Source organism: Cynocephalus volans, chromosome 12 (genome assembly GCF_027409185.1).
Source record: "Cynocephalus volans isolate mCynVol1 chromosome 12, mCynVol1.pri, whole genome shotgun sequence".
Classification (NCBI taxonomy): Eukaryota; Metazoa; Chordata; class Mammalia; order Dermoptera; family Cynocephalidae; genus Cynocephalus; species Cynocephalus volans.
In genome coordinates this window covers 15,260,332-15,275,576 of record NC_084471.1, presented here as the reverse complement: position 1 = coordinate 15,275,576, position 15,245 = coordinate 15,260,332, and positions in this window count along the sequence as shown.

Below are 15,245 nucleotides of genomic sequence, written 5' to 3'. Positions count from 1 at the left end.
GTCTGTGTTATTGCCATTTTACAGGTGAGAAAACTGAGTCTTAACAAAGTCCACCTTTGCACAGCAAGTTAGAGGCAGAACTGGGTCTCCTGGCCCAGAGGCTCGCAGCTGATGCTCTGGCTGCCAGCCTGGTCTTCTTCTGGCTCTTTCTTTTCTGCCTGGAATTCCTCCTCCCCCTCTCCCACTTCATCTCCAGGCTTCGCTATTCTTACAGGACAGCCCCCAGGATACAAGCTGCTTTGCAACAGAAGCACAGACAAAATAGAGACCATTGGAATCTGCCATAGCTATAAGCCCGACAGCTTCCCACTGTGGGCTGGGAAATAATTATTGTCAGTAATTAGAACTCAATTACTCTTGTCAAAACACACAAAATTGCAGAGCCAGCATGGAGGCATCTCAGATTCCTTTGTCCCAGTGGTCTCTCTCCCTCCTCTTGGCCTAATTGAGACCCACATACCCCCCAGAAATTCCCTCTCAATTCTGGACTCCAGGTGTTTGTCACAGTCATTAGCCATAGACCTAATTCACAGATGTAAAATGAGGGGGCTGGACTTCTGAGCCCCATTTCTCTGGACAGAGAGGTGGGAGGAAAGCTGGCGGTAATAATAGTGGCTGTTAGACAGAAGGAAACAAAGATGCAGCTTGCCATGCAGCAGAATTCCTGGAGACTGTATTCAGTAGAGACATCTTGCAATTACGCGGGCCTGAATAAAAGCAAGAAAGAGTGAGAAAGAAAAAGAGAGGCAGCAACTACTCCTATTGTTTTCTTTCTGATTATGGCAGTAACACAAGTCAGTTTCAGAAAATTTAGAAAATAGAGAAAAGTGTAAAGAAGGCAATAAAAATTCCACCTCCTCCCAATATGCAGCAGTGAACAGTATTCATATGTGGAGCGTTTTCTTCTGGTTAGTTTTTTGTTCTCGCTCACTCTCTCACAAACATACACACACACACAGGATAACTTGATTCTCCCCTCAGCTCATCAGGAAAAACCAAGCAGTGTATTATTTTACTTCTGCCACCCAGCAAGTGAAGAGCTGCATTTCACTTGTCCCAGGAGTGAATGAATAAGCCTTTGGCGTTTTCTGAGGGTGCATTTTAGGGCTGGAACTCCTGAAGGAGAGAGGCCCAGTCAGCTGCACGGGGAGCTGGGAAGAATGAGTCTGCAGGGAAGAAAGAACAGAGCTACTCGGAGCATTTTCTGTACTGATTCTGTCGCTCTGAGCTCTTGGGTGACTTTAGGGAGAGAAACAATCTATCCACTCATGGCCCAGGAGTCAGATTCCTTTTGTTTCAAACAAAGAACAAATTCTGAAATATTTTTTTAACTTGAATTTTGTGTTGTAATGTTATATTTGTTACACCGATGTCCTTGCAGGGTGACATTATGCTGAATGTACACAAGTTCTGCTGGCTTCCTTTGACATTTACAGTACACACTTCCTCTTGTCATTTCTGGGCTTCTCCGGGTTTCTTGGGTGGACATTTCTCAGAATGTTGGCTGGGCAAGGTCAGAGCTGATGACTGTGGTCTCAGGAAAAAAGTGTCTTCTAGGAAGCCTCTTGGCTCCACTAAGTCTAGGTGGGATCTCCCTGGACTAATAGCAGATTTGCTGCTGGAGGTAAGGCCCCAAAATAATGACGGCTACTGCCACCGGCTTCCACAAAGCACAGGAATCCTTTTTCTACTCGTCTCTACACTCACTAGGGGGTAACCTTGTGAAGTTTCCTTAACTGTCTGTGCCTCGGTTTTCGCTTCTGTACAGTAGGGATACAACATGGCATACCTCAAAAGATAAGTGTGAAGATTAAATGAGAAAATACCTTTAGTTTTAGAACAATGCATGACACATCGTAAGTGCCCCCAAATAATAGACCCTGTTTCTCTTTTTTCTGCTCCCTCAAATGAAAACAGTGAAAACCTTCACATGCCTTTATGTTCTAATGGGAGCTACAAGGAAGATTAGTAATTTCTGGTTCCCTATTGTAATTCTACTCCTTTCTCTCCCATCCCAAAGCAGCCTCATGCTAGGCTATTTGATCAGTCACCCCTGTACCTCCCATGTCACTCCCTCATCCTGCAGATCTTACTGTCATTTCCTCCTTCCTCCTATGTTCCTTCCCAACATGAAACACAGTTACTACACAAACAGTTGAGTGATTATTTGATTGATTATGACTAGACCGTAGAATGACTATGGCACATTCACTTCTATCTTGCTCATCCCTGAAATCCCACTACCTGTCACATGACAGATGCTGAAGATAGAGTTCAATACATGAGTATTGAATTGTAGTTGAGAGGAATGTTATTCCAAGGAAAGACTCGGGTCTTCTCTCTGTTGGAAAAGGGAATCATTTGGACACTTTTGTCCTACGATTATGGGGAACTAAGTAACCTTGCAACATGCCTCAGTCCTCTATGTTTAAGAATCTATGCTCCACACTGCATTTTCTCCTGGCTCTCCTATTTAAATAATAAATACTGGATAGAGACCCAGAAACAGAAAAGAAACTAAGTCATTGCCCTTGAGCAAAAGAGACAGGTGACAAGAGACGCCAAGGAGCTGCACTCTTTCTGTCCTTTCAGAGATGAGAAAGGATGGGCCGCTTAATGAGCATAGTACTGGCTCCCTGCTCTATGTTTCAGACCCAGAGGACCATGGGCATAGGCTCATCACTCTTGGTACAGATGTGCTTGTCCTTCTGTTAACTGGAAGCTAGAGGTAATTAGTAGCAGAAGTGCGGCTCTGCGAGGCACTTTAGGCTGGTGAAAACTTCACTGGACCTCAAATTGTGCCTCTTATCAAGCAGTTGCTGATGCAAGGAGCTGAAATCTAGTTCACAGGCTTGCTCAGGCTGGAAGCATCCTCCAGCTGTAAGTGGTCTGAAATGCTGTGGGAAAAGAAGGGAAAGGGATGCAAGTGGGAAGAGGTTGGAGAGATTAAGGGACAGAAAGAGAGAGTACGAGAGGGAGAAATGGAAGGAAGGGAAGGAGGAAGCATTCATCTTCACTTCCCATGAGTAGAAAGACTTCATTTTGGAAGGCTTCAGCACCAATCCTTGGTGTAACAACTTTGAAAAACTCTTTGGCAGTATCTGCTGAACCTAAACATATGCCTAAGCTATGACCAAAAGAATCCATTCCAAGGTTTATATCTAGGGTAAATGAATACATATGCCCACTGTATTATTCCATTTTGTTTCTTATAACAAAATACCTGAAACTAGGTAATTTATAAGAAAATGGAATTTATTGCTTACAGTTTTGGAGGCTGGGAAGTCTAATGTCTAGGAAACTCATCTGGCAAGGGCCTTCTTCTTGGTGGGAACTCTACAGAGTCCAGTGGCGACACAGGCAATCACATAATGAGGGCTGGGCGAAAGTGCTTGCTAATGTGCTCACTTGCTCTCCTTATAAAGTCACCAGTCCACACCCACAGCAACCCACTAATCCATTAACCCATTACTCCATGAATGGATTAATCCATTCATGAGAGCATAGTCCTCAGGATCCAGCCACTGCTTAAAGGCCCCACCTTTCAACATTGCCGTATCCAGCTCCCACATGAGCTTTGGAGGGGACAAACCTTTAGACCATAGCACTCACCAAAAGACATGTACAAGAATATTCATAGCAGAATTATTTATAATAGGCCCCTGATGGAAATAATTCTAATGTCCACTAACAGGAGAATGAAGAGATACATTGTGGTGTTTCCTACAATGGGACACCATGCAGCAAATTTTTAAAAGAAAACAACAAAACCACAACTGGTGACTGCCACCACATGGCATTTTGTTGAGCGAAAGCAGACAGGTACAGAAAAGGTATATTCTGTAAAATTCCATTTTCTTCAAGTGCAAAAGCAGGCAAAACCAATCTATGGAACTAGAAGTCAGAATAATGGTTACTTCTTATTAGGAAGATTTTAACTAGGAAGGGCATGAGGGATGCTTCGGGGATGCTATAGATGTTCTCTATCTTGATCTGGGTATGGTTAAATGAATGCAAAAACGATGTAAAAAGTACAAGATGTACTTTTACAAAAATATAAAAGCTGAACATCTGCATACTTTACTGTAAGTTATAACTCAATAAAAATATTTTTAAAAAGAAAAAAATAAATTGACCAAAACAATAAATGAAAATTGCAGTTTGACTTTTTATTTCTTTGACTAAGTAAGAAAGAAAATCTTTCACAAGTTTATCTGTCTTAAGTATTTGTTTGGTGAATTGCCTGTGCATATTCTGACCCAGGCTCCAGTCGGTATCTTTGTTTTTATCTCACTAATTTGAAGAGTCTCATTAGATAGCAGTGTATTCCCCTCCAGCCATCAACTTTCATCCTCTTACTCAATGATGATTTTTTTTCAACGACAATTTTTGTGTAAAAGGATTTGAAGTTGTAAGTAATCAAATCTACCAATCTTTCCTCTTAGCTAGTTCTTTCGTTGTATGTTTTTGTTTTCTTCCCAAGTATCTTGTTTTTTGAGAAGCTGATGAAAGACGATGTCACTGGAGTAGCAGAACGGGTGAAGGGATTGGAGAGACAGTCAGGGGGCAGATCACACAAGTTTTGGGATTTTGGAATTTATCCTGAGTGCAGTGAATAGTCAGGAAAGAAAGTAAGGAGGAGGATAATGCAAAGAGATGTGTGCGTTATGAGGGTCACTTTGCTGAGTGGAGGAGAATGGGTTGGAGGGGGGCAAGACCTGAAGATCCATGAAGACTACTGCAGTGGTCCCGGGGAAACTGGCTGGGGCTGGTGAGCTGGCAGCAGAGACAGAGAGATGGGGACAGAGTCATGCTTTAGCACTGGGTTCCGTGGGACTTGAGGAAGGATGTATATGGGGAGAGGGGAGGGAGGTGGGGCTTGCTGGGTCCTGGCAGATGGAAGACAGCTGGGCATTCACCCTGGATTTCTGGGTTTGTATGTTTGTTGTCTGGTTTGTTTTTACTTTTAATTTTTTATCAGCCCAGAAATTGTTTTATGAGGCTTCCCATACTGGTTGGGTATGAACCAGTCCTGTTTTGCATCTCTTCACCTCTGATGATCTTTCTTCCTTTGCTTTTATCATGCAATTTTGATGGTTGTATGTTTTGATTCATTATCTTTTCATAGGAAAAGTATTACCTAATAACTCTTTTCAAAAAACTCTCAGCTGTTTTTTTTTCATTCATCTGTTTTTTTTGTATTATCATTGCTTTTCCCCCAGGTGAATTTAAGAATCCAATAATTAAGTTCCAAACAAATTCCATTAGGAATTTAATTGGGATTTCATTAAGCCCATAAATTAATTTCAGAAGAATTAATGTACACTTTTTCTCATACATGATTTTTTTGGCCTATATATTTAAAATGTTTATTGTTACTTTTTAGCAAATTTTAGGGTCTATCCCATAGATTCTACTTATTTTCAGAAAGTTTTTTCTTCAGAATTTTATGTTTTGGTTACTTTGTAAAATGTCTTCTTTGTCATTTTCTCATGGATTATTATTGACATAGATACAGATTATTGATAATATACAGATTTTGAAAAATGCTTATCTTAGCTTAAAAGATATAAAATTTCAAAATTAATTATTTGGAGTTATGTAAGAATATAATTGCATTATTGTATAAAATAGTATTTTCATTAATCATATCTCTTCTGCATGTTTCATGCTAATTGCATTGCTCAGAATTTTTGTAAGTGCTAAGTGATCGTGATAACAATGGCCATCATTTGTTTGCTTTTACCTCTGATTTTAATAGGAATTCTCCTTCCTTTTTCAAAGGTAAGGATTATGTTGATGGTTGGTTTAAGATATAAAGTCTTACTATGTTAAAAAAAAAAGTCTTCCATTTCTAATTTTCCCCAAAAAGCAAATTTCAGGATTACAGGATGTACTTTGAATGCTATTGACTGTCTTTTCTTCCTCTACTAAAAATAATTCCTATTTTCTCCTTAAATATATTCACATAAAATGTTGTTTTAATAGATCTCTTTATAATAAGTGATCTTTGCATTTTTTGGATAAGTCCTTCTTGGTCATTGTGAATAATTCTTTTAATTTTGCTTCTGGATTTGGTCTAGTAATACATTATTTAGGAATTTTGCTTCTCTTCCCAATTTTGCTACAGGTTTTTATTCCCCCTTTTCACATTTTGGAATCAGGGTTATATTGTATTTACAAATTAAAATATGCATTCATATTTTTCTATGCCTAGAACATTTTCAACAGCATGAAGATTTTAGTGTCTTGAAAATTCAAAGGAACTAAATCTCAAAACTGTCCACCACAGGAGTTTTTGCAAAGTAATTCTTTGATAATTTTTTTAGTTATTCATAGTAACTTGTCTTTTCAGGTTTTCTACCTTTTCTTGAGTGAATTTTTTAAAGTGACTATTTCCCCAGAATTTTTCCATTTCACTGAGATTTTGAAGTTTGAGTGTAGTTGTTTATAGTCTTTAATATTTTATTTTCTCCTCTTTATCAGTCACAAAATGACTTTTCTTATTAAATTGTTTCTGATTTAACATGTCGGAGGGGTCCATATTATTAATCTTTTAAAAGAACCATTTTTATATATAAAAAAGATCAGAAAACATATCCTGTATACAAAAGACTGCATTTCTATATAAATATTTTTATTTATTTATTTAAAAATTTTTAATTGAATCATAATTGATTATACATATTTTGGGGGTTCAACATTGAGATATGTTGATCGAATCAATATTACTAGCATATGTATTGTTACAAATCATAATTATTCTTTATTCCCCTTGTCCAATCTCTCCCCATCCCCCTTTCTCTCCCCTCTTTCCCCTCTAATTGCCCTCGATTTTTTCTCTCCTCTGGAACAGTAATGGTTGCTCTGTTAATTTGTTGCCTAGATGATCTGTCCAATGCTGAGAGGTGTGTTCAGGTCTCCCAATATTATCGTAGAACAGATGCTTCTTCTGTCACTCTGGAATGGGCTTTGTGGAGAGAGACATCCTCTTCTTTTCTTTGGTCTCTACTGGTGACTCACCTGTGTCAATGCTCTCCAGTGGCTGACAGACCATCTGCGTGGTGGTTGTGGTGTCTAGCTGCTTTTGCGGCAGCTGTGGTTATTGTGGTGGCTGTAGTGGGCCACCCACATGGAGGTGATGTTTTTGGCGTGCTCCTTGGTGCTGGCAGTGTGCCTGGTTGTGGGAGCGGGGTCCGGTCCCTGGATCTAGGCCTCAGGTCCCTGGGTGGGTTCCGAGGCAGTGGCGGTGAGCCTGGTTGTCGGAGGGGGGGGGGTTCTGGTCCACAGCTCCATGCCTTAGGTCCCTGGGTAGGTCCCAAGGCACTGGTGGTGTGCTGGGGACTTGGTCATTTTCTGCTGCTCTTGGAATATGGCTCTGTTCTGTCCTGAGAATCTTCTGGACTCTGTTTTAATTCTCAAGTTAGAGAGGGATGAACCTTTGGTCCTTGGACTTCTTCTTTACCTCAACAAGCCAATTAGTTCATGGGACTAGAATCTTGCTTGGGCATGCAGAGCAGCTACAACAGGACCCCGGTGGCCATGGGGGTTGCCCCCGTCCTGCAGACACTATATAAATATTTTTAAATGCTAAAACCAAAATGAACATTTTGTTCTAATCTTGAGGTGAATAAAACAATGTCAGTAATCCAGACTCACAATCATCAAACAGTCCCTTTGCTGAGAAATAACTATATTCTTGAATAGTGTATAGTCACTGTCATATTTACATATAACATGCACACTTCTCCCTGAACAAGATATTGTTTAGTTTTGCCATTTTTTAGCTTTCTGTGAGCTGACCCATAATATATGATATTTATGGTCAGCATCAAGTTTTTGAGGTTCATTGTGGTTTATAATGTAGTGAAGTGTGTTCTTTTTCACTGCAGTGTGATATTCCCTTGCATGGATATTATATAATTACTTTATCCATTCTGTTCTAGGTGGATATTTAGAGTTTTTCAAAGTTTCTTTTTCTGTTACAAATATTGCTTCTTTGAATATCCTAGCACATGTTTTCTAATACCCATGTCCAAGACTTTCTCAGATGAATAGGAAGTAGTGATATTGTCAGATCACAGGGTATTTGGAGTTTAACTTAACTAAGTTATATTCTTTTCTGAAGGGGTTGAACCAATTCACACTAGCACTGGAAATGTGTGGGAGTTCCCAGTGTCCTACACTCTCATCACAACTGATGTTACCAGGCTTTTTAATTTTTGCAAACCAGCAGGTGCAACATTGTATGCTAGTGAGTGTTGAATCCCGTTGAGATTTTAAAGATATATTTATGTAATTATCAGACTAGGTCATTTATGCACATGTTCAAATCAAAGTCTTGCTTTCACCTCTGCTCTCAATATGTCTGTTCCAACTATCCCCAGCCAGTTAATCATTTAAGGTACACAACTTCCAGAACTTCTTTAAACAAACACAAACAAATATAATTATATATTTTTTACTTTCCTCTTCTTATACACAAAGGGTGGCGTATTTAGACACTGTTCTCTACTTTTCTTTTTCACTTAACATATAACTAGAGATCTTTGCAAACCAACATGTAAATCACTAGTTAACTTCCTCATTTTTTTTTAGCAGCTTAGTGTATTCCATTGTACAGACTCACCATATTCTGTTTAAAGCCAGCCCACTCCTGATGGATGTTGCATTGTTTCCAGTATTTAGCTATTGCAAGCGATGTTATAGCAACTTACTATGTACAGAGGTCATTTCACTGAATAGGGATTGCTGGGTCAAATGGTTTAGGTATTTGAAATTTTTCCATATAAACTTTCAAATCAACAATATGTCTTTTAAAAAATCAGTTGATAATCTCTATTGGAATTATGTTAAAATTCTAAATGAATATAAGAATTGAAATATTTATAATATTGTTTAAATATCCAAAAACATCATAAATCATTATATTTTATAAGGCTTTCTTAATATACATATTGAATATTTTTTATTATTCTGTTTCCTGGGTATTTTATCTTTTTTATTGTGATTGTAAATGGGATCTTTTCTTAATTGCTGATGTTGACATATACAAATAGTTCATCATGTAAATATGTGACAGATATATTATCTATTAAATATGTTGGTCTAGGCCTTCCAAAAAGCAGAATTCAAGACAAGAATTAGACATGCAAGAGATTTATTAGTAAAAATATCTGTGAGAAAATGAGGAAGTCAAGGGAGGCTGGGAGATGCAGGTATAACACCAAATAAAGAAAAGGAGATGGGGTGGAAGCATCTCAGATTGCAGTGCAGTTCTAAGGGAAGTTTGGCAAGGCCACTGGGGAGTCCTTAAGCCAAAGTTGTCATCAGAGGAGTTCTGCATCTTCCCTGCCATGCTTAGTCCTTGGCTGTAAGCAGCCTGTGGGAAGTGTGATCTCAGTAGGCACACAATGATGGATCTCAAGTGTAACAGCTGGGCTTTTTGGTCAATTGTGTTCCCTTAGGTTTGAGAGGCATGTCCTTTTGGTCATGACAGTCCACTCCTTGCATTGCACAGATGTACTTCTCCACTGAGAGCTGAGAGCAGCTCCTCCATGGCTCCTGTGGTCCTTTCTTCCTGAGGGGAAACAAGATAGAGGTAAATGGAGCCCCTGTTACTGCAGTTGGTCTCAGGACTGCAAGTGCATCCACCCTCTCTGTCCCCATCATCCATTCTAAATTTCCTCCCCTCTCACCTTGGCAAGTGTGATGGTTAATTTTGGGTGTCAACTTTACTTTAAGGAATACCTGGAAACCTTAAGCAATCTTTTTAGGTGTGTCTGTGAGGGTGTTTTCAGAAGAGATTAGCGTGTAAGCCTGAGTGGATGAGGTGGGAAAGATCTGCCCTCAATATGGGTGGGAACTATCCAATCTGCTGGGGGCCCTGAGAGAACAAAAATGGACAAAATGCGAATTTCTCTATCAGCTGGAGCTGGGATACACACTTCTCTCCTGTGCTTGGACATTCAAACTTGAGAGTTTTCAGCCTTTGGATTCCAGGACTTACACCAGCAGCACCTCCAGGCTCTTAGACCTTTGGCCTTGGACATGAATCCCACCATTGGCTTCCCTGGTTCAGGTTTCTGGGCCTGGACTGAGCCACACCACCAGGATCCAGTTTGCAGACAGTCTATCATGGGACTCCTCAGCCTTCACAATTGTGTGAGCCAATTCCCCTTATAAATCTGCTGTTATATACTGTATACATGTCCTATTGGTTCTGTCTCTCTGGAGAATGCTGACTAATATAGCAGGTCTTGGTGGCTTGGTTAGTGGTGTGACCCAAAGCTACATTTTTGAGAAGTATGAGCCCTTGGAAGTCATGTACTTCTCAGTAAGTTATAGTGGGATAAAGTGGGGAGGATAGAGGGGATTCCAGGAGGTGCCCAATGGATGGCTTGGGTTCTACATGTATTCCTCCCTGCCCTTGTTGTGTAAATGCAGCCCTACCTCTTTGTGCTGGTCAAGGTCAACTGCCCCAGCCACTATGATGATGATTCTTCTCACCTTCTTGTCCCTGGTCTCAAAGATTCCAAAGTGCCCTGGTGATAGCCATGCTTGCAGCTCAGCAGAACTCTTGCTATGTCCCTTGGCAAGAGAGTACCTCCTTGGGAAACCAGGTGCTCCAACCCTGCAGAGTCCAGAGCTGAGAGAATGGGAATCACAAAATACCCCAATGGGTCATCAAGAGTGATGTTAAATGGAGCCACTACTGCTGCCACCATTTTGTTTCCAGGCCCATTCTTGTGTTTGGGGATACAGTGCCACAAAGAGTTCTTTGGTGTAATACATACATTGCATCCTGAGGAATGGCAACCCATCCTCTCACATTGTTCTCTTCAAGATGGCCCTTCAGCTGAGCTTCAGAAGTCCATTGCAATATTCTCTGAGGCACCTGCCTCTGGACAGTCCAGTATGTGATACCCCCTAGTAGAACCCAGGGTCGTGGCCCACTTCCACACCTCCATACCTTTGAAGCGGGTGCTCGGCTCAGATGTTATTCTGTATGGAATTCCATTCCTGTGGACCAGGTATTCCGTAAGCCTCCATCTCCTAAGAGTGGGCTTGCCTTAGTGTTTCTTCCACATCTAGCCGTTGTCAGAAAAGCCTGGCCTCCACATACACAGGTGATGAATTTCAGAGCATAGCAGCTGGGACCATAGGTCAATTGTGATTCCTACAGTCAGGGAGCTGAGAGGTATATTTTCATGACCACCATATCAAGCTACCTTCTTGAAATTTTTTGTCGTGTTAGCAGTTTTTTATCTGAAATTTTTCTGGAATAGAATTATACAAACTTAAAACTAATAATTGTTTATTTCTCTTATTTATTTTTTTTCCTTTTGTTAAGTTGTATCACCCAATATGTCCAGTGCAAAGTTAAATAATAGTGCTGATAGTGAGCAGCCTTGTCTTGTTTCTAACTTTCGTGAGTCTAAACCCTCTCTGTTTACCCTTTCCAAATTTTACCCCTACAATTCATTTCCAGGGTAAGAATGTAAAATGGAATTTGGGACAACTGCCCAGTCCGTGTGCCTAGCTCAGATATGTCACTTTATTTTTAAATTTCTGAGTTGTACAAATATTTCCTGAAATTTAGTTTATTGTGGCAAAAACACTTAACATGGAATCTACCCTCTTAACAAATTAATTGTATAATACAGTATTATTAACTATAGGTACCATGTTGTACAGATCTCTAGAACTTATTCATTTTGCTTAACTAAAACATTATGACCATTGATGAGCAAAGAAAATGTGGTATATACATACAATAGAATATTATTCACCCTTAGTAAAAAGAAGGAAGTTGTGCAATATGTGATAACATGGATAAACCTTGAGGACATTATGCTCAATGAAATAAGCCAGTCACAGAAGTACAAATACTGCATGATTCCTCTTATATGAGGTGCTTAAAATAATCATGTTCATAGAATCAAAGAGTGGAATGATGGTTTCTAGGGGCTGGGAGGAGGGGGAGATAGGGAGTAGTGACCAGCCATTAAAACTAGAAAATTCCAAAAGACTCAGAAGTGCATATGGAATTCAACTGTCCCACAGTTTGAACACAGCAAATATTGTTCCACTCCCAAATGACTCAGAGTTTGATTCCAATGCTCTTTCTCTACCATGGACTATTTGCCACAGCCTCAGATGCTTTGAAGCCTGCATGCTGAATGTCCCTTAGTGCTAAAAGTTCCTCGATTTCCTAAAACTTTCCTCCTTGCTACAGACCAGTGGTTCTCAGACTTCAGTGTGCATCAGAATCCCCTGCAGGGCTTGTTAAAACCCCGATTGCTGGCCCCACTCCCAGAGATTTCGATTCAGTAGATCCAGGTGTTCTAGACTTTGCATTTGTAACAGGTTTTCAAGGACCTCCTGATGCTGCTGGTCTGGAAACTGCCCCTGGAGACCTACTACTGCAGACCTTGCACATGCTAAGAATACAAAGCCCGTGCCTTTGTTTGCTGCAGGGTCTGCACAGCAGAAGTTTACTGAAGTCACTGTGGCATTATCCTTTATGACATCTGTGTGGCCCCTCTGCCTCTGCTTATGGCACAGTGTAAGTGGTGCTACGTCTATAAAAACAGCCATTTGCCTATGGAGGAAGCTGCCTTGGCTGAATTCACCAGCCAACATCAAATACCATGGGCTCTAGAGCTTAGAAGTTACAAGCTGGCCCATTCCAAGCCTCTATAAATTGCAAAGTCAAAATGCCCTACTCATACAGTAACATTTCATGCCCAATATTACATGTTGTGGTAGCACCAAAAGCCTCTAGGAAAGTATGTGTCTTTTTAAATCAGTCTGACAACTCTGTCCTTTATTGTTGAAGGTTAGTCAATTTTTGCATATGGTGATTACTACATTTTGATTCATTTGTTTCATACTTTTCCTGTGTATCGTTTCCTAGCCTCTCTAGTCATCCTGTAGATTAATTCTGCTTTCACCTGTATTCCACCGATTCTTTCTAGGAATTTGGACATTCTATACTTTCTATTCTTTTAGTGGTTACCCTAGAAGTTTTAACATACTTATTTACAATAAAGTCAGAAGTTAATCAGTGTCATTATTCGCCTTTGGAACAATTCATCATGACCCTGTGCTCTTCTCCTGATGATTATTTGATCACTAGCCAAGATTTTAGTTGGAACTTACAGTCTAAAATTTTGACATTGTTTTTGTTTAACCAGCGTTTGTTTGAATTTACACATATGTTGTGAGATATTTTACTTTTTCCTGAAATTAACCTTTAAACTCATCCTTTTAACATTTTAACCAAAATTCAGGTGTAAAAAAATTATTATTTTTTCAATGAAAGTGCCTTAATTTTGCCATAGTGTTTAAGTGATATTTTTACTGGGTATGCATCCTAAGTTGTCAGAGTAATTTTATGTCCGGAATTTGAAAATGTTGCTCCACAGTCTTCCAGCTTCTGTTTTCACTGGGAGAAGGCAGTTACTGCTCTGATTGTTCTCTGTGTCATTTATTTTTTTTCTTCCTATTGGCTTTCGAGATATTTTCCTTGTCCTTTGTTGTGCAGTTTGAAAAAGATGAATTTTGTTATAAGTTTCATTTTACCAGCATACCTCAAAAAAGTGCATGCAAAGATATGTATTCTCTTTTAATTCCACTGTCCATGAACTTTTTGAAGTATCGTCATATTTATCCTGCTCATGTTTTATTGGGCTTTCTGAATCTAAACATTAGGGTACTACACTTATCTGGAAATTTTTCAGCCATTACCTCTTCAAATATTGTATCTTCTCCATTTCTTTATGATCTTCCTGTGGAACTCTGATTAGACACATATTAGACTTATATTTTTCTCTATTCTTATAGCTTATTAGTCACATTTTTTTCTCTCTTTGTCATTCTGTACTACATTTTACATAATTTTACACTGTTTCTTCAGTTCTGTCTTTCTATTTATTAATCTTCTATTCAGATGTGTTCATCTGCTCTTTATCTCAAGGTTTCTGCTTTTTATTATTATATATACTTTTTTTAGAAGCTCTTTTTGCTTTTTGTGTTTGAAATTTAGTTGGTTGTGATAGTCTGATTTTGCAATGTCAGATTTTCAGCAACTGCATTCTTTGTGTTCACAACATTTTTAATTAGTCCTAAATTTGAGTCAATATATGTGCATATCTAATCAATATTTTCATTTTGGTAAAATATACATAGCACAAAACTTACCACTTAACCTTTTTTAAGTGTATAGTTCAGTGACATTAAGGACATTAATGTTGTTGTGCAATGATCACCACTATCCATTTACACAACTTTTTTATTATCCAAAACTATAACTCTGTACTAATTAAACAATAACTCTCCATTTGGTTTTCCCCCTGCCCTTGGAAACCCCCATTCAACTTTATGTCTCCATGAATTTGACTGCTCAAGGTATGATATAAGTGGAATCATATGAGCACAATATTTGCCCTTTTGCATGTGGATATCCAATTTTCCCAGCACTATTTGTGGAAAGCACTTGGCACCCTTGTTGCAAATCATTTGACCATGTATACAAGCATTTATTTCTGGGCTGTCTATTCTATTCCATTGGTTTATATGTCTGTCTCTATGTCAGTACCATGTTGTGTTGATTATTACAGATTTGCAGTCAGTTTTTAAATCATTAGTATGAATTTTTCAACTTTATTTTCCCTTTTCAAGATTGTTTTGGCTAGTTGGGGTCCCCTGGGATGCCCTATGAATATTAGGAGGAATTTTTCTATTTCTGCAATAAGGTCTTTGGGATTTTGATAGGGATTGCATTGAATTGTAGATCACTTTGAGTCCTTTGGTTTTAAATAAATTAAATATCCAATTACATATTACCTACCTGATAATTCTTTTATCTGTAGTCACTGTAGATATGATTAGTTGCTGCCTTATGTTATGGTGACTTAATACCTGATATGGGTCCTATACTTTACGATTATGAGATCATGTTTTATAAAACTTTATCTGTGGGAGCTTTTGAGGTGTGAATTTAAGGTGCATTTCTCCAGAGAGAAATATAATTGCTACTGTCAGTGAATTAGGAAGGATCATCAGATTAGGGCACATTAAACTATATTTGATTTTAATTTTTGAGGGCAATGGTCAAGGTAATTAAAACTCATGTAAATGTAAACTTAGAGTTAAGGATTCCCTGAGTAAAATCTTTTGTCTTTTGCTTTTTTTTTTTTTCACATAAGCCTGTGCCAAGTCTAAAAGAGACAAAAATCTAT